A 26,261-nucleotide genomic window follows, 5' to 3' on the forward strand; every position below is an offset into this window, starting at 1 on the left:
TGATAAGGACCCATGTCTATGGTTATCAAGTAAGAGTATCACGTTGAGCTTTAGTGATATCATCATAATTATCATCATCATCGTCACTGAGAGAGAGGGAGAGAGAAAGAGAGACAGAGAGGAGCGAGAGAGGGAGAGAGAAAGAGATGAGGGAGAGAAGGAGAGAGAGATAGAGAATAGAGCAGAAAGAATAGTGGGGGGAGAAAGAAGGGAATGAGAGCATATAGAAAGGAGAGAGAGAAAGAGAAAGAGAGAGGGGAGGGGAAGGGGAGGGGAGGAGAGAGATAGGGGAGAGAGAGTGGGGGAGCGATAGAGAATAGAGCAGAAAGAAGAGAGGGGGAGAAAGAAGGGAAAGGGAGCATAGAGAAAGGAGAGCGAGAGAGGGAGAGAGAGAGAGGGGAGGGAGAGGGGAGGAGAGAGAGGGGGAGAGAGATATCAGACTTATTCTCGTTTTCACCATTGAGATGCATTGGCGATTGAGATGCGATAACCATGCTATCCCTGAATGCTGAACGTTGAGCCGGATAGCCACGGATACCAGTGTTTTAGTCTTTGGTCTGACATGGCCGGGAATTGATCATATGACCTACCGATCAAGAAGCAGGACGCTTTACCATTTCACTATATCGCTATTTCAGCTGAGTGACAAGTAAACATCGTTACATCCTCACAGGATATATTGCAATACACAAACATCGTGATTCGTACATAGCTACATCATCGCACGCAAACATAGCCATTCGGTTACGGAGCCATATTGACTCCGGATTATCTGGTTACAAAACCAGTCATGCGTACAGTATAGCCGTGGCGTTCAATAGACACTTACGTGACCTTTGACACGAACCAATCAGGTTGCAGTAGGATGTAAACAAAGAACAAGCCCGGGCAAGCTTACTATGAGCTCTTATGGAAAAGGGTTGAAAAATATAGGTTTTTAGCAAAATTGCATTGAATTGGGAATAGCTGGGTTTGGTGAATGGTAATAACGTAGAGCTAGTATGTATATGCAGTGTTATAACCTACAATAAGCATGAATGATGGCAAGCACGCATCAGCATGGTATGTCCAAATGAATGAATTTCTGACAACTTATCGGATGAAGCAACTATTGCTGTATTCAGTGGTGGCTTTTGGGGTGGGCGAGGTGGGCGGTCGCCCAGGGCCCCCCCGGGTTGATTTACGCGCTTTCGAGGGGCCCCCCCTCCTCGGTTTACGCGCTTTTTTCCAACGATTTCTCCGGTTTACGCGCTTTTAACCAACAATTACTCTCGTTTATGCGATTTTTTCTAACTATTACCATTTTCTAAGTAACCTTGTAAATCCTTGTATCCATAAAGAATATGGTACAGTACCTTAAAAAGAGGTCGGGTCAATCATAATTCTCATTTTTTTCGTTACCGCTATAATTTTTCGAATAACCGCGAAAATCCATGCACCCATGTAGAATATGGTCCCGTAAACAGTTGACGATCATCAAATCTCTGCGCGCGTTAAAAGAGCTTACTTTTATTTTATGAGGGAAGGCCCTCCTACATTTATGCGATTTTTGGTTATCATTTTGCAAATACCTGAAATTCCATGCAGGCCAACCCATGTTGAATATGGTACTGTAAACAGTTGTCGATCATTATATTTCTGCACGCGTTGTGCGTGCGAGCTTACTTCTATTTATGAGGGGGGCCCCTCCTGCATTTACATAATTTTGGTTATCATTTTGCGAATAACTGTGAAAATATATGTACCCATGTAGAATATGGCACCGTAAACAGTTGTTGATCACTAAATCGATCATTAAATCCTGCACGCGTTGTACGAGCTTACTTAGATTTCATGAGGTGGGGCCCTCCTACATTTACACAATTTTTGGTTATCATTTTGCGAATGACCGTGAAAATATATGTACACATGTAGAATATGGTACCGTAAACAGTTGTTGATCATTAAATCCTGCACGCGTTGTACGAGATTACTTCGATTTATGAGGGGGGGGGGGCTACATTTACGCAATTTTTGATTATCATTTTGCGAATAACTGAAAATACATGCAGGCCTACCCGTGTAGAATATGGTACTGTAAACAGTTGTCGATAATTAAATTTCTGCACGCGTTATAAGAGCTTACTTATATTTTATGAGGGGGGCCCCTGCTACAATTATGCAATTTATAGTTACCATTTTTCGAATTACCGTGAAAATATATGTACCCATGTAAAATATGGTACCGTAAGCGGTTGTCGATCATCAAATTGGTGATTTGTGTGAGAGACGCGATCGCATCCGCTAACGAAAAATTTTGTCGTGAATGATTATCACTTCCATGATATTTTTGAATAATATTTAACACCTTTTTCTCAGTGCTTTAAAATTACAATAACATTGACAAGAAACTACTACAGTGTATACAGGAAGAATATATTTTCAATGACCTGTGCATCTCATTCATTTTCAGTAATGGGCCAACTTCATGACCATGACAGTAGCCCTAAAACAAATTAATGGTTTATTTCAGATTTGGCAGAAATTTGGATAAAGTGATTTTGAAATATATCCGAGTAGCCTACATCACAATTTCAAGTTTTTAAATTCAATATCCAGCTTTTCAAGCCATCGCATGATAAAAAAACAAGCTTTTCCGGCTTATTCAACTGTAAAATTGATAGAATTGTTGGTAGGTCTGTAGCCTACATGAGATATCTTGTAGAAGCTGATATAACATATCATTCAAATTGCAATTTAGCTTTTTTGTGTACGGCATTCAAGTTTAAAATCCTTGCTAATAGAAATCATTGAAGTATCCCTCTCATTTCTGTCAACTTGAAAATTTTCATCACTAGTCATCATATGGAAGCTATTATAAGAATGCTGAAAAATGAGTTTTTATTGAATATATAATTTTTAAGTTGTGACAGCAATGTATATTGTAGGCAGAAGTAGGTGATTTGGATAATGTTCAGTTCCTCTTAAAACTAGCGTTCGAAATCTTCGTGTGGACAGTGTTGCACCAACAATATTTGAATTTGACGCTGTGTATGACTTGATTTTGAAAATTATTATGAGCCTAGTTCTGACCCCTTACCTCATTTTATTGTCAGGTTCAAGAGCTTCTTGTATTCCATCTTTAGGCGTTTAGACAAGGTTGTCTGGCTAAGCTGTTTTATGACCGGTACCATTGCAAGCATTCATTGTAAAATTTACCACAAACATGCAGCTGTCTTGGTTATAGGTAACTTCTGGGACAAGTGGTGATATGTAATATACCGGTATTTGTTCTTTTCTGTAAGTACTTTTGCTGTGTTAGCTGTTAGGAATAAATCATTTTTCTTTCACTGTACAAGTATAGTCCATGAGTTATTCCTTGTTGAGTGATCTGGTAATAATTATTGATGACCATGAACTCCTCTTGGTTGTCTCATCTTGTCAAAGGAGGGAAGTCATTGTTGTTTGTTGTTGTTTTGAGTATTCTTGTTTTGAGTATTCATGAATCATAATGTCTCGACTGCTTCAGTAAGTTTACACCAAGCCAATATCATTTTGTACCCGTATGATGGTTTCCATTTAGTTGTCCTTTTGTACTTTTCGTGTCATATTTGCTATCATCATTTTGATTTCTACTTTTTTGAAGAACTAATTGCAACAATTCAATTGTTCAGTCATAGTAGTTTCTTCATTCATTGGCAGTTTCAATTCTATGTATGTGTTCTATAAACTTCATTGTTTGGTCACCTTAGTGATCGATTAGCTCTTGGTCCTCATTCCGGGTTGTAACCGAGTCAAATATCAATTCTAGTTAATTATATTTTGATCTGTGCCAAGTCGAGTCGCCAAAGTATCACGCCTCGAGTCATTGGAATCCTGCCATCGTTTCCTTGAAAAAGTATGAAATTTTTCCCTTTTAGTTCCCATTGCCACTGTATTCGTGATTATTTTTACGCATGAAAATAACATTTTGAACTTGAATGACACAGTTGCCTGTGTACATTGTGATTGATTTGATAGTCAATAGTTGCATACAGCATAAACATTCCATATAGTATCACGGAATCTGTAGACATGCAGTGCATAATAGTTGTATGGAGAGCGGAGGGGGGTCTGGGGGGCGAAGCCCCCCAGAAGTTGCGTTTATAGATATATGGGGGCCCCCCTGGTAGTTTCGCCCAGGGCCCCCCCAATCCTAGGGCCACCACTGGCTGTATTATCCTTAGTCGTATACTATAGGATTGTCGTAGCGAATAGAATGTATTAGAGGAATATTGAGTCAGGATATGTGTGGTATCCATTATGTGGCGTTATATGCGTTCTATTTATGGAATCGACATTTGTATATAGTAGTCTACAGTCTGTATCATTATCTAGCAAATTACTGTTACACTGGACACTTGTCTGCATATTCAATGATCATATTAATATGATATATGTTAGGCAACATGATCTGTTCCCGGCTGAAATCGTCATTTTTTGTTCTAGCTCGTGTATTGTATCTATCAGGATAAATACTGTGCTAATAGCCTGCGTAACATGGAGATGGCTACCCAGACCGTTCCTGGTGTGCGCTTTTACCTTTTCCAGAGCCAATGACATGCATGGAAGAATGTAAAATCTGGATAAAGGCATGTGGACTTCCTTGTAGTCATCTGAATTCACATTTTATTAAGAAAATGACATATCTATTATTGTACCAAAAATATTGAATCGTGACATAATCTAGAATCTAGATCAGTGGTTCCCAACATGGGCGATTTGGCGGTCTAGGGGGGCGAAAATGGACAAAGGGGGCGAAAATAGCGAAGGGGGCGATTCGGGGGGGGGGCGATGACGCGTCAAAACGGCTGACATTTATTTTTTTATTTTTTTTAGTCAACCCACGGAAATTTAGTTACAAAAGTGTGTCAAATTAGACATCGAGCCGAAAATTTGACCCTTTTTTTTAGTCAACCCGCCGGTGATTACAGGTTTGTATGCCCAATTTTCGGTACACAAAATTTGATGGCGATGATCGGTATTGACCTTGAAAAGGGGGCGATAGGTCAAAAAGGTTGGGAACCACTGATCTAGATGAAACAATTCTGTGTTTCAAAATGAGTCCAATCTGAAATGCAGTCACACTTGATGCCACAATCGACTTGGTGTGTGTCTCGTTTTATTCCACTCCAGTTTTGTTGCTTGATGGTGTGTAATGTATTGAAATTGTTGAAAACAATATATTCAATAATGAGACGAATAGTTGAAATTGGTAGCGGTGATACGTTGTACGAGTCGGACGAGTACGCCTTGATAGGTGCCTGCACAGCAGTATTGCTCTGTAAAATAAACATTGAGTACGCCTTGATAGGTGCCTGCACAGCAGTATTGCTCTGTAAAATAAACATATTATATATTTTGTGCAGGCTTGATGGATATCTTTTATGAAGCTGCAGAAAGAGGAAGTCGATGGATAAAACGCAAGAAAATCAGATTTCTGGAAGAAGTATAGAAGCACAAAACAGTAAACTCGTCCAGGAAAATTACAAATTGGCGGACAATTATTGCTAGCGAAGTTCAGTTCTCAGAGGAGCATCATAATGTCAAAAGATGCGGAGAAGCTGAAATTTTATGCTAGACTACATTAAATTCTTTCTGAATTGCCCGACTTATCCTACTGACGTCAAATTTATAGTATTGCTGTAAGCATAGTATTTAACCATTGGGTCAGCCATATGTAACTGCTTCATTAAATCGCGATTCGGCCATGTAGATATGTGGTTCTTAAAAATGCACCATTTGCATTCATTCATGATTTCTCAAATCTAAAATGATTATTGACTGTCAATAAATCACATACAACTTTGAAAGGATTGATGGATTGTGGTACACTTACTTTTGTGCAGGAACTATTTACAGGGAGCATTTAAAGGGGCACTGCACTCTAAAAATGACGTGGTCTCAGATTGAAGGGCAAAACGAAAGAAAAATTTTGGCAGCCGTTGTTTTCTTCAGAACGCCACCGTAATGGAGCTGTAATGAATTGAAATTTCCATAGTTGCAGCACGCTCCAGCAGTCACGCAGAGATCGAACTTTATATAGTTGTCAGCCGATGTTATGAAGGAAATATGTCGTACACGCCAAGGTGGTTTAGATACCGCGTTCAACGGAAGATGTCCAGTCAGGAGATTTATGTCAAAATCGGGTCTAGTGTATTCTATTTCCTTCATAACATCGGCTGACAACTATATATAGTTCGATCTCTGCGTGACTGCTGGAGCGTGCTGCAACTATGGAAATTTCAATTCATTACAGCTCCATTACGGTGGCGTTCTGAAAGAAACGGCTGCTGCCAAAATTTTTCTTTCGTTTTGCCCTTCAATTTGAGACCAAATCATTTTTAGAGTGCAGTGCCCCTTTAAGATCGAAATATTAGTTAAATATGTGGATTCGACAAGAAATGTAAGAAAATGATGGAGTTCAGCTATGGTGAGCCAGGCAATGCTATCATGGCAGAAAAGGGATTCACCATTGAGTCTGAAATCAAGAAATTGAATCTAGATTCAAATATTCCTGCACGTGATTTACACACCTTCAAATGCCTGAGCCAGACTGTTCCACAACAAGAAAGATGGCGAGAGAACGTATTCATATTGAACAGCTGATCGGAAGAATCAAGGAGTATAAAATTTTGTCTGGTGTCATACTATGCAACATTGTGTATCACAACTAACCAAATATATATGGACTAATTGCATACTCTAATTCAAGATTGAAAATTAAAAATGAATGACGCAACATATTCGGCAATTGTGCAAATTCAGTTCCATTGTCAATATCGTAATGCCTAATAGCATGCCACGGATCGTAATTGCGCGGTGCCATGGTCAGTCTGTACCAACAGTGCATGTCTAGATATTCCAGTGGTGTGCATTATTGAAGCTCATTTAGATACCCAATTTGTTGAATGAACAATTCTCCAGATGAAAATGTTGTAGGATTATTTGTGTTTGATGGAATGTTATAAAACTGAAGACACCAGATACACCTAAATCTACCTTGAGGCAGGAGTTGATCGGTTGCGAGTGCGGTGGAGAGATTGCTTGTCAATCACGATGGAGCTCACTGATGCTGATGCAAATCACAATGTAGTCCTTTTAGCTTCAGGTGCTGGATTGTCTTAATCAATGCTTATGCATGAGAGCATATATCAGAACCTAATATGAAAATAAATCATGGTTAAAATATCTATTGAAGGAGTCTCTGAAAAAATGTCTTTTTCCTTACTTACCCTGTCTTACAAGTGCAAGACGAATCAATAATGGATTTTCCGAGAACGTGTATTTCCATTGAGTGTGTTATCTCACTTTTCCGCAAGTTGCCATAACATTGGCTGTTCACTAGAATATTACTTCTAAAAAGAGTGGATTGTCTCCTCAATCTTTATCCCTAAATCGTGTGCATAGCGCTCCATGAAATACTTCGTAGCTTTCTCCGCGGTGTTAGAAGAAGATGCTGTTCCACTCAAATCCATAAATTCGATAGAATCTCCATAGCTTTCAAGTTTCATAATCAATACACAAAAATTGTGATGTGTGGCAGCAGCTATATTTTATAGTATATATATTTTTGAACATGAGATATGCTTGAAAATTTTGCTCGAGACCTGGAGCCTATGAAATCGTCAAAATATGCATTACCACAATCCTATAGTATAGTATACAACAATCGTCGCTTAATCAGAAAAGTTGTCAAAAACCCGTGCATTTGGACACAGCACGCTGGTGCGTACTTGCCACCATTCATGTTCATCCTAGATTAAAAGCTGCAACCACATACTAGCTCTACGCTATTACTATTCATTAAGGCCAGTCATCCCCAATTCAACGTAATCTTGCTTAAAACCTTCATTTTTCAACCTTTTGCCATAAGAGCTCATAGTAAGCTTGTCCGGGCTTGTTCTTTGTTTACATCCTGCTGCAACCTGATTGGTTCGTGTCAAAGGTCACGTAAGTGTCTATTCAAAAGGATTGGAAAAAAGAGGAGTTTGATGGAGTTGGTCATTTCATAGGTTGTCTTTGTCAAAGTTTCAAAGTTTATGGCTTGTTGCTGTATTAAGCCGTGGATTGGAGGGTGAGTATTGATGTATTTATTGTTCCTGTCTTCGTTGTAATATATCCGCCGAATCTGCAATGCGTCACTGGGTATAGTCGAACCTGATGCAACTTAGTCGTATTCAGTCAGATACCGGTATATAGCGGGAACTGCCAAACGGCTGCAAATAGTGATCAAAGTTTACTGAGTATCCATTTGTATGTACATATAGATCATGTGGTAGTTGGTAATGCGTTAGTAGTCCTAGACGTTTCACAAGCTCCCTTGCTTTTATTTTGTACCGTACTGGGCAATGTTAAAGTGAAGTATTTATCCAACTGGAGGAATATTCATCCTTAGGTGATTGAAAAAACTTCAGCTTTAAAAAATATGGGATATCATGCTATACTCGAGCCTTTGATTCAAGATTTGAAAACCCTAGAAACATAAGGAACTGATGTAAATTTGTATTTTACAGATATACATACTGCAGTTGTTTTTAATATTACTCCTGTGATATTTGTGACATTGAAAATGAGGCTGCTGGAGATCATGAACGAGTGATTACAGTGGATCACAGATCTGAGATAGCTGAAACTCTGAGAACTGTATTTCGGAGTAATATCGGGGACAGTATATTCAACTTCTATATTACGATGAGGCATTTGCCTCGTATGATCTCTCGACAATTCAAGATAAAGGAGTAATATGACTAATCTTGACAGACGATGAAAGTAAGTAATTATTACCACAAATAAATTGGTAGGCTACTATACTAGGATTACACCCTTAACGCATATTAGAAGGGTTGTTTCGGGGTTCCGAACGACACTGATTCCAAATATGACCTTGGTTTTTTCAAATTGTCTCTGGTTTTGGTGATATCCCATGGGGTTATTTTGACTAACGTCACATTTTCACTGTATAGTCCAGATAAAAAAAAACTAAGAAATTAAATCTACTTGTTATACTGAACACTGTATTAAATAAAAATGCAGTAAAATAATTATATTTAGGGTAATTGGATTTATCATAATTGGAGTTTTTTATAGATTATTTCTTGAGAGACCACATCATATTTAGAGTGGTGCCCCTTTAATTTCAACCTTGCAATCCATTTCTTACAAGCACGTTGCTATTTTTGCGCTGAAGAGATATTTCCATGGCTAAGCCAAGTATTATCGTGACTCTTCTATACTTGTGCAGGGGAAGCTGTTTGCAAAGTCAACACATCTACCCTTCCGAAGACGAACTTAGCGTCGACGAGCATCAAAAGGAAATAAGTCAGAGTGGAAATAAAGGGTGCCAGATGAAGAGATGCTGCAAGATAGAATGAGAAGAACTTTTAAATCAGGCCGCGACAGTGTCGTAAATGGAACATCAGCAAGAATACTGATGGAGAATGAAGATATACCCACTTTTGACCCATGCTCCCTTGGTAGGTACAATCTAACGCAGTGGTTTCAAACACAACATTGCCATGATCGAGTCAACCTGCGACTTTGCAACAAACTCACAAAGAGTTCGTTTTTCAGAATGCTATGATAGTACAAAACAAACTACATATATATATTCCTGAAATAATTTACGATAGTTGTGACATATACTCGACCACAAGCCCGACCTGTGCCTAAATTGAGACTACTGATAGTACTAAAGGCTACTGCAGACTAACTTAATTAATTAGCTATGATGTAAATCTGTCACAATGTTCAGATTTTGGAAGAAGTGAAAATATGTTGCCTGAATCAAGCCTGTTTGGATGTTGACTTGGCCTCAAAGATTTTGGAAAAGACTTGCAGCTCTGCACTCAGTCTCCTGCAACCGCAAGAAATTCCGATAGAAATTCAAAAAGTTATGGGTAAGTAAGAGACTTTCACAAATTTAGTTAATTGGGGGTCAATATCTGTCGAGTAGTTCTTTTCGCGGATTGTGAAAAATGATTAGTTCAAATTTTAGTTGCGGGTTTCGGGAAGTGAGTAATTCTTGTTCCAGCTTCGCAGTTGTGTAGGTGCTCAATAACTGAAAAAGCCATGTCATCGCGAGGGTGGGTTGAAATCGAATAGCCTACCTGAGTGATTCCACAGATCTAGTTAGTTCAGGGGTGGGTAATTATTTTTCTCTGCAGGCCACTTCAGTAATAGAAAGTAAGTTGGCGTGCCGAGCCGAGCCAACATGTTCAGCTATATTCTCCAGTGTATTGATTTTATTTATAAATGGAAAGCAGTGAATTACATTTTTAATAAATACGTCTCCGTGGATGTGTTGATATTAGATAGCCTAATGAGAAAAGTACGGTTAATTAACGAAATGAAAATTTATATTTATTTTCCCTCCTAATTCAAGATAATGTTGAACATGATACATTTTGAATTCTCTGTAATCCGGGTTTTTATATCAATACATTAAAAGGTAGGCTATATCTTAACAGTGCGACTTGATGAAATTGACATATATATATCGGTTTCGGCCGACATGTGGCGGTACTTTTGGTCAAGGTTTCCTCGCCGTTGAGCTTTTTTCAGCACACTTCGCAGAGTCACATGTTAGCCGAAACGTCATTGTCAACGTCTTGGTGTGTCCTGACGCGCTAACGGCCGACGCCGAAATGCTGATCTCAATAAATTAGCTGTTCTTGCGGGAAGAGTGGTACCCATATTATTATCAAAACATCTAGTCACTATATATCGCGCGAAGAAAATTTGAATTAAGTTTCATAAATTATAGGATTTACGTCCATTTACGAAGTAATTTTTGGTGCTTCGAGCTCGGGCCATCTCCATTTGAGGGGTCTGGGATGCGGCAGTTGCGGCCCTGTGTTTAGTGCGCCATACCTTCTTTGCATTTCAGCTTTCGACATTCTTTTTATGATATGCCCATTCACCCTTTATGTATGATGAGGTCTCAGTCAAAACGCGCACTGACAATGGCAACAAAGAAGGTTTGAACCAAACTATACGGAAGGAGTAACTTATTGTGTTGTGACTAATTGTTACGACTTTGCTACATTGACTTGATTTTAAATCTGGATTACGCATACAAGCTTGGGAGGGACGCAGGCTATGTAATTGCGATATATTATTGAGCAGGTTTCAAAGTAAATCAATTTCCGTTCCAGCTCAGTTTATCCAGCTTATGGTTTTATTCAGCAATATTCAAAAGTAGGTTTTATGTTTTTAATTCCAAAAAATGGCCACACGTGCTTCTCAAAATAGCGGGGCTCACTTTGCCCATGGCTGAGTTCGATGTATTATAGTTCGTTAGTTGCGGATTTATGAAGGTCATTACTTGGTAGGATATTATAGAAATAGGGTATTTCAAGTTGCCGATTTTAAAAACTGTCTGGTTCCTAAGGCAATGTTAAAATTTGCATATTTTTTGCCACGCCCATATTTGCAGTTCACACTACACAAACAGTAACTGCATTCATTTAATTTTTGTAACTGCATTTATTTGTTTTTTAAACGTTTTTTTTCTCGAGTGTTTCACTTGAGCTGATCTCTCACTTCTCATTCAGGTAATCAGAAATTGGACTGGGTGGTCGGCATCGCCACCATTTTCAATGAACGCTTCGACAGCTTCCTGATTGTGGATAAGGTGAGTTGTTGATAATGGCCAAAACTGGTTTGCTCAATAATACTACAAGACAATACTACAATACTATAATATAGCTTTCAATGCAACATTCATTGTAGCAGTATATTTCCTAAACTCGAAGACTTTTCGGGTGCCTCTTTTCAAGAGTTATCGGCACACTGAGGGGATTTAAACAGATTTAAAAGCAAAACCAAAAAGGCAAAGTATGACGCAACAATCAAAATCACAGACCATGAAATTCGCATTGTATCAATGGCAACAATAACAAACTACGAAGTATACGGACATACGGTACTATAGTAGCAGCACAATTTGTAAATAAACAATTACACGCACGGAACAACACGCACTAATGAGAAATTTGTAGGTTATAGAGGAAATCTTTCTGTCTGCATAAAATAGGTTTGCTCAACTGAATAATAGTAGACTCCAACACTTTTATATGAAACACAGACCTACCACGCGCAATGACAGTGAACATATTGCACATCACTATGATGACAATATGTTCACTGTCATTGCGCGTGGTAGGTATGTGTTTCATTTAAAAGTGTTGGAGTCTACTATTATTCAGTTGAGCAAACCTATTTTATGCAGACAGAAAGATTTCCTCTATAACCTACAAATTTCTCATTAGTGCGTGTTGTTCCGTGCGTGTAATTGTTTATTTACAAATTGTGCTGCTACTATAGTACCGTATGTCCGTATACTTCGTAGTTTGTTATTGTTGCCATTGATACAATGCGAATTTCATGGTCTGTGATTTTGATTGTTGCGTCATACTTTGCCTTTTTGGTTTTGCTTTTAAATCTGTTTAAATCCCCTCAGTGTGCCGATAACTCTTGAAAAGAGGCACCCGAAAAGTCTTCGAGTTTAAGAAATATGCTGCTACAATGGATGTTGCATTGAAAGCTATATTCAAGTTCTTTACCACGAACCAGCTATTTAAATACTACAATAATAATAATAATACTCAATTCAGATTCAAGTGCTCGAATCATTATGCCCAGCCCTACAAACAATGTGAGTTTAGTGTGCGCCATTGCCTCGCGGGAAAACCAGTCAAAAACCACTTATATTGTTAGTTGTGATTTAGTTCGTAAGCTCCCGATTTTAAAAGGTTGCTAGTACTAGTTCTAGTATCAAATTTTAAAAAGTTCTAGGTATAGTTGTAAGTTATAGTTATATTTGTGGATTTTGAAAATTGAGTAATTTTAGTTACAATTCTAGTTTTGAATTTTATAAGGTGATTGATTAGTCCTAGTTTTAGTTTTACTTGCGGATTTGAAAAAGCGAGTAGTTCTGTTTTTGGAATTCCCAGAAAAAACACAAACAACCTTTGGCCGGGTCCCAATCACCAAAGTTGAACTCCGTCACCAAAATACAAGTTTTCAAATCCTGGATTTACCGCCTATCCGTGCATTAATCCATCCATTTATTAATAATTGGATAATCGTATAGGTCGTAGCATCAAATAGTATAGTGGTGCAGAGGTAAAGTAATGGATGACTGTGCATGTGTGCATACTTGATATTGTCAAGTGAAAAGTAGATTTTGTACATACCAAGACAATTCATAGACAAGATCAATGTAATGAGGTGCTAATAGATTTTTGTCATCTTAACTGGCTGTGATTGATACAACTTTAAACCATCTTGGAAACTATTCATATTTATTCTATCAACCCGTGTGCCTTGAATAGTGCATGGATGGTAATGACATTTATATTCATTATAGGATCCGAAGAATGTCTACCCGACGATGAAGTGCGATACTCTTCAGAAAAAGTGGACAATCCATTTCGTTGGGGAATCTGTCGATGGAATAATGAGTTTCCATCATACATTGGCGACATATTGAGTTTCAACATCAAGTTTGCGCCAGCGTCAGCGAGTTCATTGAACTTTTCGCAGATTTTCTTGCAAACATTCCAGATGTCAAATACAGCTAAATACATCTAACCACAGGGTATGTGTACATTAGTAGAAGTGAAAGGTCAATTTGAAGCCTTATTAGGACATGGGTAGGAACATGGATGTCAACAGGTCTACATGGATGTCGACAAGTTATCATGGGCCTTTTCCATGTCAACATGACTCAGGTGGGACCAGGTCTAGACTATGGGTACACCCATGATTATTTTTTACAGTGCACTTACGCATGAAATCATGGGTTGTCGCATTTAAAAGGAGCATCACGACGAAGCTACGTTATTATAACTGAAATTTCACATGCTCGAATACGTTTATCAGCATGATTAGTACGAGTTTTTGCAGAGAAAATGAGGCGCACACGACGAATCCCATGTGCTAACATGACGTCAAGAATTTTCAATTGTGACGAACAGTTGATTGACATGTATGACTCTTTGGGAGTTAAAATGTAAAAAATTGGGCCAATATGGCTCTTCGGACGAAAAAGGTTCCCGACCACTGATATAGGAATTATATATATAGACTAACTGTACTTTTCCCATGGCTATGGTTATATAATTGTAATGTAATGTAATTTGACTAAATCCCGGACATTTCACTGCAAATTCGGGGCGACCACAAATAATATTGTCATCATCAGAACTGGGCTTCAATACCCCTAATTGCGGTGCCCTATTATTTACTACGATGCTCAACTTTACCGGATCAATCCAAGAGCTAATGATGCCGCTGACTCTTTCCAGGTGAGCTACAACCGCTGAAACCGAACGAGATAGTGTAATGGTGGTGCGTCCGACTTCTTGATCGGTAGGTCGGTGGGTTCAATCGCCGGTCGGGTCAGACCAAAGACTCGAAAATTTGTATCCGCCGCTATCCTGCTAGGCGGTCAGCGGTCACGGATCGCATGGAGGAGAAAAAACGGGGTGCAGACTAGCTGACTTTACGGTCGTATAGCATCACCGTCGTCAAAGCATCTCGATGGTGCAGGCGAAAACGAATACCCCATCTTCTATAGTCCTTGCCTTACATATAGCCAAATCCTTTAATTTCAAATTGCATGTGCGGCTTTATGTTGTCTTTCAAAACGATTCTCTGTGGACACTAATCCTCTAATTTGTTTTCGAATGCGTAACGCGACCCTATGGCATTCAAAAGACTAGTCACAAGTATAATTTTTGCATGTCCCAGCTAAGATCATGTTGAATATGCGACCTGCTATAAAATAACGATAGTACGTAGTCATTGTACGTAACGTAGCCGATTTTCACTTTCCGCGGCAATGGCATCAACAACAAAGATGTTCCCTAATATTTTCTATGCATTTGACTGGAATAAACCAAACCACGTCGTAAGAACCTATTATGCATACAAAGTCTGATCATTGTTACGTTTGCTCATATGCCTCATGTACATCATGCAGTACTAATTGCACGTTTGCCGATCTTTGTTGTGAAACATCAAAGATCCGGTCGATTGATTGAAATCGTACCGGATGACACGAAATCTCAAAATTATAAAGAAAGAGAATGCCATCTCGTTGCCTACTGACAGATGTCGACTTCGGAATATATGAAGAATTGATATAGGCTCCTGCTCGTCATCCTATCAGTCTTTTGCAGTGTCTTTCAAAAGCATAGCTAGAATGAATGCGGGCTGCACAAAAAGTTGGAACCCAGGAATCATAATAAAAATATCGGCCTGGTGCAGTGACATGCGGCGAGGTTCATGGTTGGTGAGGCACGGACCTTTTAGAGTCAAATTTACAAATATAAATACAAATATACAAATATATATTCCAAAATTGGTAGATGATTCAGTTAGCGACCTTTTTCCTATTCCATTAGCAGTATTCGTACGCCTTTTTCGGCTTGTGATCTGATTTGAGTTTTCGGAAGTAAGCATACAAGCTTTTTGAAATGCTGAAACTGATTTCAGTTTCAACATTTTGTTGTTGTTGTTCAAGATGTTGTTGTTCTTGTTGTTGGTCAAGATGAGCTATTCCCCTGAGCCCAACATACCTACCTCACTATAGCTGAAACGGCCTCGGCGTTGGCAACGGCCTTCAATCGAGGGAGAATCACCTGGTATGAATGAGAATATTGCCTTAATGTGCAATGGCCCAGACACTGCCAAGACCGAGATGCTTAGAAAACGACTTGGGTGTTCCGCAGAAGATCAAGCTTTACGATGAGATAATCTTTCAGCTAGTACTAGGGTACTATATAAGTCCACCCTTGTCTTCCTTTTTCAGGAAATCGAATATGTCCTGCAAGGACACCCAGTTGTCCGCCTTTTTTGTGTTGTATCCATCCTCCGTTACAGCTATGACGGGTAGGTGATCGTACCCAGGGGTGTCAAACTGAACTTGCGTCACGGGCAGGATTCAAACCTTGAGATCTCTCGCAGGCCGGACCGAAACGTTACTTCAAAATCCATGCACCTGTATTTCATTGAATACTTAATAATCAAGTCATTTGAATACCGCTATATAATATTAAACCGTGATTCGGGTTTCCTGGAGGCCGCGGGACCTTTTGCGTCAGAAGTGATACAGCAGTGCGACCACAGATATTTGATTTATACTTTTGCATTTTAGAATCTACTCAGAATTGCTTCGCGGGCGGTATGTTTGACACCTCTGTCGTACACGGACAACAAAAATGCCATAGGACCATTTTTTGGTCAACCCAATAATATTGCCCGTAAAAATTTCTAAATTACCCATTTTCTCGTGCGCTATTATATCTTTTTCGGATCCCAAAATACGGCAACCCTATCAAGTACCGTATGTCCTCGCCATAGTGATGAGCGGGTATTGATTTGTCAGAATCCGAATCTATGCGACAACTCGAGTCTCTGAGGAAGAATCCGTCCGAATCTGAATAGTTTCGAAAAATATCCATGCAAATCCGATAAATCTCGTCCAGAATCCGAAAAATCCACATAGAATAACTCTTCCCAAGAATCCCAATGGCACAATTGAGCTAAGACACATCTAGGACTTATCCTGATAGGTTACATTTTATCCTAACAGCCTATATTAAATGTTTTAGTAGTCTGTACTGAAACCATGAGAATGTGAGTAATGTAAACACAATTAGACCGGCAGAACGAAATTGCGCTGCATAAAGCTATTCTTTTCCACATATCGAACACAAAGATACCCCATTTATTCGTATTTTCGCCAGATTCTCCTATCACATTGTAATTTGTGACAATGAGCTTTTTATACCGATAAATGTGCTTGAAGTGAACAACAAATAGCAGTAATTCGGTACTAACAAACCTATTATGACTGAGCCTACAAAAAGACGACAATTTGTAAACACAGTCGATATAAACAAGCACGCAATCTTTCGCTCGAGGACCATTCGACTATAATAAATCATATAATAATTGTGTGTGGTATATTCAGGGTCAAATCAAGGTTGCTATATCGACAATCGGGTACGGTCTCATACCCTCTGGTTCGAACCCTCCCGAATTCACATCGGTGATTGGCAATACGGGGAAATTATTGGTATTGGATTTTGTTTTAGTGCTTTGTGTAACTTTAAGTAAGTCAACTGAGAATTGGATACATATATCTGCTCGCATTGAATTTAGTACTGTACCCAGTTATTACTTTTAACATGTGTTCCAAACAAAGCAACTCATATCATATAACATTCATGCGAGATTGTGAACCACAACACGAGATAGTATCATCCCTCATGATACCATGAAGAAATATTCTGACGAATTAATTTTGTATCTCTCAAGGACAAGTATATTTAGTTATTAATTTTGTGCACAAAGCTTCAAAACTTATTTTATGTACAAGGGGCTGTCACTCTCAATCAAAAGTGATATAGAGTGCCTCCTTCTTCAATTTTCACACGCGGTGCGCTGCGGGATATAATAACCCTAGCAAGTGTGGCGGCAGTGTTTTAAATAACGGGAAATTGGCGATTTTTTTACATTATCTAAAAGTACGCGCAATTCGTTCCATATGAATTATATTAATCTACTACATTCTTGTGAACATATGTAGCAAACATCGTCGCGTGGCGCGACCAAAAATATGGGGGTTTGGCATCTTCGTGGAATGTTAGTGTGTTCTGAATACTCATTAAGAATATGTCCTACTACCACATCATTTACGGCTTTTTTCTTCAGCGCCCCCTTATCGCCCCCTTAAGCCCAGCGCCCCCGATATCGCCCCCTGAGCGTTTCCGCCCCCTTCAAAATCGCCAGCGCTCCTTGGGGGGCGCTGGAGGCAAGGTTAAGAACCACTGCTTTAGAGGATAAACCTTCCACCTCGTTCCTCACACACACATTTCCCAGTTTATTCGGGAAGCCATGATACTGAACTTTATGCTCATGCTTATCCTTGATACAAGAACGTTCGTGGACATCACTTCTACGTTATCCTCATATTAGTTTCTTTTTTCCGTCTCAGCCCAACTCAATACCTTCGTTGTTTAGCTGATCCTGAGTAAAAGGCGTTGGTTCACTCTGTATTCGTAAAAATGTTAAAGAGTCGATGTAAATGCATTTGCTACAGCATATACTATTGCCATATTCATCTTCCACTGCATCCTATCTCGTAGCATCATTCGAAATCAGATCTGGCAGGGACGTAAATCTGCAACTAGAATTTCAGAGAGGTGGGCAGATAGCTGTAAAGCCCCAGTAAACACAGTACAGACCAAAGATGTAGAAAAGCTGAGCCGATATAGTAGATATTAAATCTCGGCAGGTCGTAGAAAGGGGGATTTTGTGTCGACTCAATTCAATGTTTTTTCCATGTCCTTCAATAATGTAAATATTATGCAGATGCTACAGCCTTTACACATGGTGAGTAGAATGTAGATCCTACATTAAAAGAACATCCTGATATAATAACCTGTTTTCTACCACTGGGCATAACCTGATCACGGCTGCGTACAAACACACACACCACATTATCTACTACATATTAATCACATTTGCGGTAATTTATTTCAAAACGAATTGGCAAGTAAATAATGCCGGTGTAAAAAATGAAACGAACGAAATTACTTGTAGGGCCAAGTAGCAATGAATGAAACTATGAGAACAGTCAGTAATCAGAAGGTTTCATCGTCTGATGATGATAATCCCTCTGGCGTTTTCTTTTCAACACCCTGTAGAAATAAAATGAAAATGACGATTATTATTGAAGACATTCGTACTGCGAAAATGGCAGAGGTAGCGAGTAACGAATGACTCCTACATTTTTTTCACCCATACTTACTAAAATGGATTTGATTCTGGACTATTTCCACTCAAGTTTTCAAGTTTTTATTATTATATTTTTTATTATTATATGACTAGAGAACTGACTTCAATCGCCACTTCTACTTGATTATCAAGATCAACGATGACTACTTCAGCAATCTTTGAAAACAGCCACTAACACAAAAAGAATTCTTGACTAAAATTTCTTCACATTCTGTCAAAAATGATCAATTCAACAATCCAAATGAATCAGTTATTTGGCAGCTAGTTGGAGAGATACATACTCAAGTCTAGAAAGTGGAATGATACTCTGCCTGGAAAGCTGAAGACCTAACAATATTGTGTACAGAGAACAAAACATTTGAGTGGCGGCACTGGTATAGACATTAACAAATTATTAGAATTGACAGCAAGACATTAAAATGAGAATTAGTGCAGTTTCTTAGGCTGTAGTGATACTCAGCCAGTAATTGACCTAGCAGAGAGCAAAACGTTGTAAAAAAAGCGAGCGAAACCTCCGACAAATGATACGATAAAACATTAGAATCGACAGTCTTACTAGAAGCAGAATAACAATCATGAGGGGTTAGAGAACAGAAGCCCGGGAAGTGACCATCAGAAATTACTGCATACTGGCCGAACAAATCCATGACCACTAACAAATGGTCTTTTAATAGTCAATATTGCTACCAAATGACACCACCCCTATTTCACCGCAACATTTAGCAAATACAGCGCTGGAGTCAACCTTATAAAGCGCTAACCAAACGCCCATTAGTTTTCCCACCTACTACTTCGCGCTTCGCGGATGGAAATACGCATTAAAGCGAATGGACGCGACTTGTCACACTCTTGCTATTTCTGCTCCCTTTTTCTCTTCCTTCCTCTTGAGGAGAGAAACAGTCGGCCGCGTTTACGGATCGTGAATTCCCGGCTTAAGGGTGATTCTTCCTCCAATGGTCAGCACCTTGAAAATTGAGAACAATGTTGTTGCAAAATGCATGACAATTTGAAAGTTACATCATTCTAATTATTCCAGTTATGGCCGTGAATCGTTACAAGTGCGGTAACCATAAGAATTATTACTATACTTCAACTACAAATACAATATATTGTATAAAATAATTACTAATTCTTTTACGTTGATCGAGTCCCAAATGGATGAAATATGTCAAAGAATTTGCTAATTTTTTTTGTATAATTTGACAGATTCCGAAATCTTCTCAAAGTGCACCTTTCAAAAATTTGATATCAAGACTCCCAACATTTTACAATTCGAAGTTGGATGGCTTAACCAATACAAGCGAACAGTTTGTGTCGCAATTGACAATTATGTAGAGAACGCTGCGAGACATGTGAGTAGGCCTACCCTAAAACGTTTCTGACATGGACATTAGGGCTCTTAAAAAATGACTTTTTTTCTCAAATCGTTCTGGCTACTTGATAAAATTGTTAGGTTACCTAATTCAAGCCTACACACCAAATTTGGTTCAATTCCAACCAGTAGCCGCATTGCTACAGGAAAAGAAACTTTCTATTTATCATATAAAAATAAATAGAAAAAAATTAAAAATTTTCTGTTCACCCCATGAAAGTGTTAGGTTATGTATAGAAACGATGTTCATCAAATTTGGTTCGATTCAAACAAGTGGAAGCGGAGTTATTGCCATCAAAAAATTCGGATTTTATTAAAATAGTATTTACGGTGGGCACCACTATAATAAATAATTAAAGAATTGTGTCACGCTGTCATACTGTTTTACGCAACCGTTGTTATGCACTGCATTGTTGCTGTGTTCTGGCTCCATTGATGTTATTTCTAAATTCGACATTAATGCGTCATAACTCTCCATCTGGTTTTGAATTCAACTCTGTTTTGCTTCCTTTATCGTGCCGGTAGCTCTTTTTTAATAGGCACGCGAAAAGTTCTTCGGGTTTCAATAACGTTTATCATGAAGGTACTTTTGAAAGCAGTATTAAAATTTTGTACCACCAACCAGTTATTTAATTATTATTTATCTTCAAAGTAAATGCTCATTGCATGAAGCAGGGTTGTAAGACTCGAGTCAGGATTTTCTGTTGACTCGACTTGACTCAGGTCATCTTCTCAAAGTACTGAAATGACTCGACTCATTGCGCATGACTTGAGACTCAGACGGCCAAGACCGACATTTCATGATTATTTCAAAGAATAGTACAGCAAATCGCTATTGGGATTTCGTCTATTGATACTGGTATTTGAAAATGCGGCCAGAAACTGCTAAAAGTAAGGAAAATTCGTATATTATAAATGCTACCCACTCGATATCACAAAAAATATATAAAAAGTTGGTTTAACAAGACTTAAATTGGAAACTGAGCAGCTAACACAATGACTCTGGCTCGAGTCATAATACCATAACTCGGACTCGGCCCTCTGCTCGCTGACTTGGACTCGGACTTGACTCGGTGGTGAATTGAAAATGACTCGAGTCAAAACTATAAAAGTGAGATTGACTTGCGACTCGGAGCCTTGTGACTTGGTTACAACCCTGGCATGAAGCCTCAATAGTTACATGAGTGGGGTGACTAGACAAAGAACACAGTGACATTTGCAGCATATCATGAATGTCTCTTACTATATGTGATCTTGTTCAAATGGAGGTTGATGAAAGCGTATTTCCCATTCTTTCCGACTCTGCTATAATTTCACCAGACTGGCAACCTTCTTCATGATGATTTTTGCTGACTGACCAATATTGTCGCTGCCAACGGTACGAGTGCAAATGTCTGATATGTCAATATAGGAACAGAATTAGTTGACTGTTCATGACCGTCCACGTTCAGAGTTGCATCTCAAAGATGCTAAAATAAGCCTAAATATAATCCAAGCAATACGATCGTCCACTTTGACTGACTGAATTTCTAAAAATAATAAACATAACACCTTGATAGCTTCCACATCTTACGTTTATATATACCGTCTGCTATCGGCAAGCATTTGGAAATAACAAAACAGATTCAACATACCACATCTCTTGCAAAGGCTTTTGCTTTCATTCAATATGTCATCAAACTTCTTTAAATCCTCCTTAGTGGTGAGTGGCTTCGTTTTATCATATACAATCTATGGCGGAATAAAAGTTTCGGATAATTCCTAAAACGAACACCATTTTCCCCACAAAAGTCATTGCCACACGAAATGCCAAATGCTACGGTCCCATTTTACAAGGTATGGCGAGGTAACGTAGTGGTACCCTCCATTATAGCTAAACACCAATGAATTGCGGGTTCGAGCCTGACACGTCGACTCCATAATTCCTACCGAAGTGTTGACCGTTTATCTAAGCTCCTCCTCGCCATCTGATCCGCATAGCCATGTCTTAAAAAGCCTAGGAGTGGGCCGTGCTATAAGTGGACAGATGGTCGCCGATGAACTCGGCACTTGGTGGAAATTTTGTAATGAAGTGTATTAACAGCTATTAATATGAATTATTAAAGTAATAATAGTATTATCAAGTGATTCGTCAATCTTGTAAGGAGGTCAGGGCATCCGTAGATCACGCAGTCACGGCGTGATTAGATCACGGATTGCGTAGCCATGGGAAATAACGCAGCGCTCATATACCGACCACGCGCGGTCTGCTTGGAATCGATGGCGTGAGTGACGGGTCTGTGTCGTGTAAATTTTGAGAAGATGGATCTTGGCGTTGTATGTGAGATCGAAACTGTGGAAGATCAAGCGGCGCTTCTTCGTTTATCGATCACAACAAGCCAGTGTTCCTCATCAACAAATGTTTCGCATGATCACGTCAAAATAAATTATTTTTTGCCTTTGGAGAGACGATTCCACTCTGGGGTTAGGGTGTCTCGATAACAGGGTTGAAGGATCCCAAGATTACGAGATCTACCGCGAGCCACGACACGTTTAAATTTCCTTTTTGATACTGTTCATTCATATTAAATGGATTTCTAATGCGAAGGTATTCGAGTGCCAATTCCTCCAAGGGCCGAGTTCACCAAGTGAAGAGCGTCGCGTTATTTCCCGCGATTACGCAATCTGTGATCTAATCACGCCGTGACTGTGTGATCTACGCATGCCCTGACCCCCGTACAACATTGACAACCACTCAAAGTGCCAAGTTCACCGGCAAACATTCCAGTAACCAATCATGGTGACCGGTACCGCTACGAGATCTACCACGGCCGAATTCACCAAGTGCCGAGTTTGTGCGGCCGAATTCACTAAGTGCCGAGTTCACTGGTAATCGGGCAGATACGGAATGATAATAATAAGAACCGGCCTGGTGTAAAATGACCAGTGTAGTCGAACCACCACCATAAACAAACAAACATCTAACATGGAAAATAAATTACCTTTACAGCCATTGACAAACACAGTTACCATTGAAATCAGCAATTTAGGTCTTATTCGAAAGCAGAATAACAGCTGTTTTAGCGGACTCCGGACATATCAAATCAAATGTTGGAAAGTTCATGTAAATTAGCCCAAAATATTATCTTACTGTGACCATATTCTATCAATATGGTCTGGCTAGCCAAATTCTCTGGGCCAACATAAACAAGCTGCGTTTGGTTTCAATGATTAATTATCTTGTCACTGGATTCGAGGTATAATTGCACTAAAATATCAAATTTTGCTCCATTAATCAACATCAAGTTGAAAATGATCGCACCAACTTTTATAAAATCATGAATCAGTGTTCTACAGGTATGTATCTATATGACTTATATACCTAGAAAATTCGGCATAAATATTATGATATACCGTAGGTATAGGTACCGGTAATTCAGATGTTTGAAGCGACTTGGACAACTAGATAATTATAGTGGTCTAATTTCACTAAATTAGAGCGAAACGCCAGCAATATAATTGTAATCTAATTCGGAAAAAACGGTTTAGCTCTAATTCTAGCCTGGAAAAGCTGAAACTTTTCTATAGTTGTCTACACCTGTTTGCAGAAAGTCAAACAACTCTAGGCGTCATATACTACAGGCAATTCGAAATACCCCATAAGCTATATGCTACTGCGTATATACCTTTAACCCGCTACCTCAGTCAGTCACAATTCCTATATATTTACGGCATTTACCATACAGAAAGAGCGAACTATGCCTGTTTTAGTGATTTATTCCAGCAGTATAAATAAGCAGTGCTCAAAATATGAGTGCAGATATGGTGATACTGGCAGTATTTGTGTAAGATGACGATCATCTTGTTCTAGGTGGGTGTGTGGGTGTATTTTGGGTTTGGGTAACTTATTTTGACTCGAGTATGTCTGGACTTGGTCTGTATTATATGTCTATGGTCTTTCGGTGGATTTTTGCTATATCAATTTTTTGACATATTCATACCCTTCTTTCCGATTTTCAAGTATTTGTGGTGACTGTGTCTTCTAGGTTCTAGGTGAGGGGGGTTGGGCGTGGTTGTGGGAGGATGGGGTGGGTGAGTGAGTGGTTGGTTTGGTGATGGGGTTGGGGGGGGGTGTATTTTATTAGCGAAATGAAATAAATAAATAATTAATAATAAATAATATAGTGGATTTATGCAAACATATATGCACTTAGTACATTCATTGTATCTATGACGTACTTGCGAGTCGTATTTAATATACGCTCGTTATTAAATATTTTAGTCTAGGTTCGCGCGCGTTGCAGCTTTTGTGTTGCTCGTTCCGCAGGTCTGGCGTTTCTTCATATTTTTGTCTTCTTCTTCGAGTTCGTAAGTCTCGGTTCGTATTTTCACGTATAGTTGTTATTATTATTAATCATAATAGTATTCGCGCGCGCTGCGGCATATTGCCACCCGTTCGCAGAGTTCGCGTTTCATTGGTATTCCGAATTCGTCGAGTTTCGGCTGTTATTCTTGTGCATATTTGTGATATGCGCGCGTCGATAGCGGCGTCGCTGGCGTACTCATTTAGTATGTCCAGGTTCTTTTTCCATTTCCAAATTTCTTTCTTCGTGATAACAAAGGTTTTTATCACGGCTGCTTCTTGGGGCCCGTCATATAGATTATGAAGCGCTTCTTTGGGGTTTGTGAAAATGTCCGCCCTCAGCATGTTTTCGGTATATTCCAAGATGGTGTAGAATATTTTTCGGTAGGTCGGGCAGTCTGCGTAGATGTGATGTAGGGTCTCTACGGGATGTTTACATAGCTTGCAGTTGTTTTTGAGCACGGCTCTTCCCCGATGGTTCCATCCGGTTTGCTTTTTTCGGGTGCCTGTGCGCGACCTGTTGCGCGTCAAATCTTTGTCAGGCGCGATGACGTAAAATTTGAATCGCCGAAATATTCTAGAAGTCACGCATCGATAATCATATTCCTAAACGTACAACATCTCACTTATTTAGTTATTCTCTGAATAAAACTATTACTCGTTGAACATGCGAGATTACCGAAAGAGTGAATATATATATAATGAAGATCATATATATCAGAAGAAAACAAAACTGTTCGACCTTAGAGCAACAACACGAATATACAACACCGGTGACGTCCTCACGCAATAAAACGAAGGGAGAACATTGTTTTTTAATGGATAGATCGAAGCTACCGCATGAGATCGAACAAAACCGGATAGGAATTCATCGTGATTGAATGTACCGACAAAGTCATCCTTTCTACGTATTTTAGTCATACCAGCGAGAGATAGAAAATTTGCATTATTAGGTTAACTACCGGATATAACGAAGCCTAATGCATGAGATGGAACAACACCGAGAATGAATTTATTCTGATTGAATATACCCACAAGACCATCCTACTACGTATTTTAGACATTCCCTCGACACTTAGAAAATCAGAACCTAATCGAGATGATCCCGGATGATCCTTTTACGGTTTTGTGTTTGCTGGGGCATAGTCAATATTGAGGGAGTGCTATGACTTCTTGTTTTAGTTCCAACCTTACATCTCATTCATGTAAAAATATCAACCATGATGGTGGCTCTTTGGCGGCACAAAAGTATGGGGATTACAAATTGCATCACTCATATCAATGGTTCCCAAAGTGGGCGCTAGCGCCCACCTGAGGCGTTGGCGAGCGTGAAGGGGGCGCTGGCTATGAAATATGCGATTGGAGGGCGCTGGCTATTACATCGGACGATAGAGGGCGCTGATATCAAATGAGGGAGGTGCAGGTTTAGAAGGGAACTGCTCCGTAGTCCGAAAGGATTGATGAACAAAGCAGCTAAATATGCAGTAAAAATGAAAAATCGATTCACTGAGGGCAATAGGGTCGGCCGCCGTAATTAGCTGTACCGGAAAAGTCAATTGTTACTTGACAATTTTGATCCTCCCCATCAATGGATTAATTTAGCAGTCGGCAGAATCCCCAGAAAGCGTGGTTCATTGTGTGATGTGAAAACTCCGAAGTATTGGAGCAGCCATTGAAAATATTGCTCACTGTGTTGGCTTTTTGAGAGAAACTGCC

The 26,261-nt window shown here is 39.2% G+C and overlaps 3 long non-coding RNA genes across 4 annotated transcripts in view; 1 reads left to right on the forward strand and 2 right to left on the reverse strand.

Moving 5' to 3' along the window:
* Nucleotides 1-5,831, forward strand: part of LOC145448503 (uncharacterized) — a 224,735-nt gene extending 218,904 nt beyond the window's left edge. The window contains exons 2-3 of the long non-coding RNA XR_013917937.1: nucleotides 4,468-4,610; nucleotides 5,388-5,831. This is a non-coding gene — a long non-coding RNA (uncharacterized LOC145448503). The remainder of the gene's footprint in view (nucleotides 1-4,467; nucleotides 4,611-5,387) is intronic.
* LOC145448504 (uncharacterized) lies at nucleotides 4,836-7,978 on the reverse strand. Its single transcript, XR_013917938.1, has 2 exons — nucleotides 7,021-7,978; nucleotides 4,836-5,300 (listed from the first exon to the last, which is right to left on the reverse strand). It is a non-coding gene; the product is annotated as an uncharacterized LOC145448504 (long non-coding RNA).
* A 10,577-nt stretch (nucleotides 7,979-18,555) lies between these two features.
* Nucleotides 18,556-21,878, reverse strand: LOC145448877 (uncharacterized). 2 transcript variants are annotated; one of them, XR_013918053.1, is made up of 4 exons: nucleotides 21,838-21,878; nucleotides 21,447-21,597; nucleotides 19,616-19,795; nucleotides 18,556-18,734 (listed from the first exon to the last, which is right to left on the reverse strand). It is a non-coding gene; the product is annotated as an uncharacterized LOC145448877 (long non-coding RNA). The 2 variants fall into 2 exon arrangements; XR_013918052.1 differs by lacking the exon at nucleotides 21,838-21,878 and having other exon boundaries at nucleotides 18,557-18,734; nucleotides 21,447-21,813.
* Between the last annotated feature and the right edge of the window lie 4,383 nt (nucleotides 21,879-26,261).

The sequence above is a fragment of the Botryllus schlosseri genome, chromosome 10, assembly GCF_051294905.1.
Source record: "Botryllus schlosseri isolate E-star chromosome 10, Bs_hap1, whole genome shotgun sequence".
Lineage (NCBI taxonomy): Eukaryota > Metazoa > Chordata > Ascidiacea > Stolidobranchia > Styelidae > Botryllus > Botryllus schlosseri.